Source organism: Scatophagus argus, chromosome 20 (assembly GCF_020382885.2).
Source record: "Scatophagus argus isolate fScaArg1 chromosome 20, fScaArg1.pri, whole genome shotgun sequence".
Taxonomy (NCBI): Eukaryota; Metazoa; Chordata; class Actinopteri; family Scatophagidae; genus Scatophagus; species Scatophagus argus.
Window position 1 is genome coordinate 14,624,496 of NC_058512.1, and position 6,555 is coordinate 14,631,050.

Below are 6,555 nucleotides of genomic sequence, written 5' to 3' on the forward strand. Positions count from 1 at the left end.
GAGCTCACTGTCAAGTTTTATTACATTAATTACTTACATGTTACCTTAGTCAGCCAATACAAAAGAGCACTGAACTACCACTTCAAAACAAAAGCCTATCTATTTATCTATCTATCTATCTATCTATCTATCTATCTATCTATCTATCTATCTGCAATAGTTAAAAATGTTCTGAGAGACAACACCCGATTTCAAAAGCTGTGATCTGCTGTACTGACTGCACTTTTGACAGATGATGGGCAGAACCCCCACTGCTACACAGACAAATCCTTTGCCTCGCTGCTACATATGAAAACTCAAAGTGGATTAAAGACAATTGTGCCATTCATGTCTTTCAGAATTTTTTTTTCTACACTACCAAAAGACAGTATCTTCTTCTAACTAAGTTCTGTCATCCATATCCACAAGCAAGTCCTTACAAATCAGCAGACTTCTGTAAGTATTGTGGGAGTTCTTGCATGGATGGCTTTTCTTTGGACTGGAATTCACTGACGCGATCTCTGCCAATCACTGCTGTCTCTCCATGGTTGTATTAACAAAATAAAAAGAATAAAAAAGTGCACTGAAGCAGTGGTAGAGCACTAGATCCAAAAACAGCATGAAGGAATAAAGCAACGAAGATGGTGAATACAGCACTGCATTTTGATATATGAATCGATGGCAGCAGAACGATGAGCACAGGAAGATACATGCTGAAGAACAATCCCAAGTTGGCAACAAGGGAATTTTAAACGAGGACATAGAGCCAAACATCTAATTAAAGAGCCTATCTGTAATTGCAGTCTGCTGTTCCTGTTATGTTTCCATTGTCCTTGTGTATCTTCTGTTCCACTGAATTGAAGTTGTTTTGTGATCTTTAAATAGCTGTGTGAACTTATACAAACAAGTGATCATGATACAAGTCTGTTTAAACCCATTTGGGGGATGTAATATATAAAATTGTTGACGCTGATAATGAATGTTATGTTTAAGATGCACTTTTGTGTGCTGGTGGTCTTTGTAGTCCAAACTATAATCTGGGGTTTCACACAGATGACCACAGATGAGATCCCCCAGGAACAGCTATGTACAAATAAGTGGGCACTCTAATTTGCTCCCTGGCCCCTGTGCGCCTGACCTGGATAACTGGCAAGATAATGCATGCGCAGATCCCAGCAATGTTTTGTTTTGCACAAGATAACCCTTGCTTGCTCTAATTCCCATTCAGACAGCCCCAAATTATTTTCTGCCAGACGTTACAAATGATACTACTGTGGCTATTATTAATCATGCATAATAATCCACATTGCAATAGTATCATAGAAATTTAATTCAAAGAATAAAAGGCTGCTGTTTGCTAGACAAAAAACCCAATGGGAATCATTTTTGTATCCCAGGCTGCAAGAAATTCAATCTGTGATATTTTGACAAAATTAGAGTGGAGTAAATAAAATATTTACTTACACTGCACTTATCTGTTTTGGATGCTGTCCAGTATTTTACAGAATTTTTCAAAGTCTGCTTCCCCAAGACTAAATAAATCCTAGTACTATTAATCTTTGCCTTTTAGTGACAATCTAAAAGCATTTTCTTTGTCGTGAACGGTTTTAAAATAGCTGCTATTGTGCAGTTGCACTGTCTGTCAAGTGCCATGAGAGGTTTCCACCCATCATATCATTTTTATTCTAATGTGTATGCGGGCCACCAGTCATGCATTTTTCTGAAAATACAGATCCTCTCACTTATTCAGCATTCTGTCAGGGAGAGCTGCATGGCAGAATTCAATTTACTGCTCTGCGCAGCCTGCTGAAGGCAAAGAATGCTGCCTGGCTGTCGCTCATAAATATGGATTTGACCCACACTAACTGCTATCACAGTATTTTGGAGAGACACTGCATCCCTTAAATGTAGAATGTTTCGTGTGTTAGCTCAGGGAAAATCTTACACGTGAGCGGCACATTTGATATTTGTGGTCAGAGTGATTAAAAAAACCTACTTACTTACTTTCACACATTTGGTCACACTTTCCCTCATGCAGAGGGCATTTTCCCCCTGCACATGAGCATTAAAAAGTGTTGCCAAAAATACTAAATCACTGACAGGCACTACGCCCAGAACAACTTTACATGATAACTTCCTCTTATCTACCACACAAGCCCTAGCCAGTTTGGCGGCCCACGAGCAGATGGAACCGGAGACTTCCGTGGATACACTCATGCTGCGTTTCTTGAAAGCATCATGGATCAGACACAACAGGTCACAAGACAATGCAACTGTGGTGCCTAGCGTTTTCCGGAGACTTGAGACATTGTGAGAAGAAAGTCAAAAGGTCACGGCAGCTTGTGTTGAGGAAGGGTCTGGTGGGAGGTGCAGACAGAGAGGGTGCCAGGCAGGCACAGACAGGTCATTTCCTGTACATGCAGGCAGGCAAAGCGATGGACTCAGCAGTCCTGGATTCTAATGATAACAGTAGCTACAGATGCACGTGGCCTCTTCCTCTACAAGGCCTTTCCTTCTCATCAACCTCTCGCAAGGAGGATGTAGCTGAGTCAGCACAATGCAGATAAAAATGTCACAGTGTGACCTGTGCTGTAGGTTGATACTTTATTCTTCACTGTAGAGCAAAAGACATGGCTTCTGTCTCACAGAAACCAAATTCATGCTTTCTTCCTCTTAGCAAAAAAGTAGTATACTTGAAGTTCATTTTATTAAGTATGCTTGAGTTTAAGTATAAGTATAAGTATAGCAAGTATACTACGGACCATGTACTTGTAGTGTACTAGAAAGTATGCTAATTTAATACTTCATCGAACTAAATTGGAACATTTTTAAGTTTATAAAAGTATACTTTAAGTACACTTAATAAGGTCACTTTAAGTCTACAAAAGTACACTTTCAAGTATACCACAAGTACACTCATCTATATACAACTAGTGTACTACTTATATACTTCTAGTCCACATTTTAGTCTATTGAAAACTTAAAGTATACCACAAGTACACTCTTCTATATACTGCCATTGTACAAGGTTAAAAAAACTGAAACTGTTAACGCTGTCTGGACTAGAACTTGATCATTAAGGTCAAGTCAAATGTTTCTCTGGTTTTGTGTTTGTTTTTAAGGTACATAAAGACAATGCAATTGAGCACACATACTATTTACTGTAAACTTTTAAACTCCAGCAATATGATCTTGAACATGCAAATTTATAACAGAAAGAAGTTAAAAGTATACTACAGTACAAGTATAAGCTTTAGTATTAAAGTATAAGTGTAAGTGTAAGTATTAATGTACTTAATCTTAGACTTTTCTTTAAGTCAAGTATACTTCACTATACTATTCTTAAGCATATAAAATATAGTATACAGAAAGGAAACTTCAAGTATGCTGCTTCAGTTTTAGTATGAAATAAGTATACTCGTAGTGCACTTGAATAAACTGCTTTTTGCTAAGGGTCCTCTTTCTCCTTTCACTGAAAAAAGAAGTGCTTTGTAAAAGTACAAGACTATCTGTATCTGGGAGTCTCTCTGCAATTATATTGTGTGAACTCACAGAACAAAACCTCAGTGTGATACTGTCTCACACAGTAAGTATACTGCTAAGCATAATATGTTTTTCTGGCTCAAATGTTTCTTTGAAATACTGTTGACAAAAGAGCAGCGAATGTCGAGTTTTGTGGCTCCTGATTAATTGTGTGCACACAGAAACTATGCCTGTAGAGGAACTGTTTGGTCTACTTTGTTTGGCCAAGGCCTGAAAAAGTGCATTGGTCTAGGGTTTCTCTCCCTCCTCCTTCCATCCTCTAACCCTCTCCAAATAAGACAGATCTAATATCTGCAGATTAGATTATTCATTTCTTTTTTATTAAGGGGATATGGGCTCATTTTATGAATGACAAGAATGATAGAGGTCTGACATGATTGTTTGAGCTGAAGACAAATCTGGCCATAACACAATATTAAATGGATGAGGAACCCAGATTCAGTGCCCTGATTTGACATTTGATATGAATGAGGAGTTGATTAGCTGTCAGTGCATGAGGCTGCTGCTTCTGTGTCCTGGATCTGACTAATGAGAGGAAATTAACCATGAGGACATCAGAGGCCTCTCTTATTTCGTGATCTTAACCAACTCTTGCTCTTCTCTTTTATTCTCTTCTCTTCCCTTCTTGTCCATTTCCTTCCCATCTTCCCTCATCTCTCCACTCCTCTCCACCCCAAGGTGTTGCTCACACTCCTGGACAGACTTGCATTACACAGGAGAGTGATGAAGCAAGACACGTCTGTATTTGATCCAGCCTGATTGCCAGATTACTGCCACAGAACAGGGCATCCAGAGTGATGTTGGCTCAGTATTGACTGCACCTGTCACACAGTCTAATAACTCATGTTAAAGCACTTTCTGACTTACAGGATCTATCAAAGATATGCCACTTCAAGCGCTTTTTCATTTCTCCAGCCCTAATCGTTGGTCTCTGAATGAAAATAGTCAAACCACTATCTCCTCAAGCTTGATTTACTGGAAAGTCAACTAAAAGTTTGTGCATCAGAATTTTGCATACAACTTGAAGACAGTTTGTCAGGGAGTCTTCACGAAAGAGCTGGTCCGGGATTTGAATTGACACAGTCTCTGCAACCACATCAAGAACCACAGCCACTCGGGACTGGACACATCCCTCAGTTCAAAGGTAGATACCTGTTTGTCCACACCTGAATCACCAGTGTTGTTGAAGGGGGAAGAGGCATCACAAATGAGGTGATCCCAGCCTTTGGACTGTGGTATTTTTGGAAATATAGAGATAGTCCACCAAAGTCTAAAATGCAAAGGCATAATTTCACAATTTGCTGAATTTACAAAAGGCCCAAATAATTAAGAATTTGTCATAGATAGGGTTTTTCACAAAGTTTACAAAATTTCTCTTAACTCAATAGCTCATGATGTTTTAAGGCAGTGTGGGAAGTTTCACCATGGGCGACAAGTCATCAATATTGGTCACTCTTTATTGCATTTGTAAAATTTGACATATCAATAATATGTTGTCTTCTTTCATAAACTTGGTGCAAAGGGTGAAATTAGTTGAAACACTGTGTTAAAACAGCTGCAAAATGTTGCTAGGGAAGATGCACTTTACACACAGAACAGACAGGCTGCTGCAGTGATGCTCTTTGCAAGAAAAGAACCAACTTAATTTATTGCATTTAAGGCAGAATTTTGCAGATTTTGCAGAATTTACAACAGTGCACAGACAGAATTTACTACAGCCTTTTTATCAAAGTTTGGGCAGTTTTTCCTGATTCAACAGCTCTCAAAATTGCACAACTTTTTAAAGGAATCTGGGGGTATTACGCATGTCATTAGATCATTCAGGATGTATGTTAATACCAGGTCTAAACAGGACCACAAGGATTACATGGTGGAGGGAAAAGGGCTCTGTTTTCTGTTCTGTCAGTTTTGGTCCCAAGGTATGATCTGTATAAAAGTATAAAAAATGTCACCGATATGATTAAAAGATTTGGGGCATTTTTGTAGCTGCCAATGATCAAACAGCTATTGAATGGATGGCTAAACACTTTTGTGATCACCTGAAATTTCTTTCAGCATCCCCATGAAGTTGATATTTGTGGTTCAAAGTGAAATATCTGACAAATATTGAACTGCAGATATTGATTTCCTGCAGATATTCCACCAGGGCTATTGGCACGTTGATTGTTGGGCATAAAATGTTCAGTATGAACATTTTTGCATTGGCAATGAACACTTTGCAGATATCTTGATTATAAACTTTTCCCTTTTATGTCAAAAAGGTAATACAGGTGATTACTTCCAAAAAAAAAAAAAAAACAACTTAGCTGCTAAGACAGAGGTGTACAGTAAATGTATTTATTTTTAGGTGACAGGGTTGATACCAAGATAAGATACCAAGAAAAAGATTGAAAGTATAATGCAGGGACACAAGGTAAGAACTTGTCTTTGTAGTGTCTTAATAATCATGTTTACTCAGACAGTATAATATATGCAGTACTAAGGCAGAATCTTACAATATCTTACATCTTTATACTACACCATGTAAGGAGAGAAAACAAGCAGATGTTTTGGTATGGTCACAGGATTTTTATTTATGCATTCATTAACATGAAAAGCCCTCCAACCTTGGTTGCCATTTTGCCTAAACAGCAGGCTAATGTGCTGGAAGAGAAAGAGAATCTTGCCTACAGCTTATACGCACGTCGAGTTATTTTAAACATCTGTGTTGACCATAGATGTATAAGAGTTAATATTAGGCCAACAAGACTTGATGCCCTCTAAATGCTGCTTTTAAGCTTAAGATGAGTTTATGTGATGATGGGAGCGGGGGCTGGTGGCAATGGAATATTGCTGGTAATACAAAACAATAAATTAGTCTTTAATTGCCAGTGAGAGTACATTTACAGCCCAACTTTACATTACCTCTCTTAACATCTCTTATGGCGCTACATGAAGCACTGTGAATTTAGGTGAGTTAACAGAGATAATAAACGTGATTTGTTTTGCCCCTTTCATGTCTACAGTGCACTTCTTTAAGTGGCAGAGTAAGAG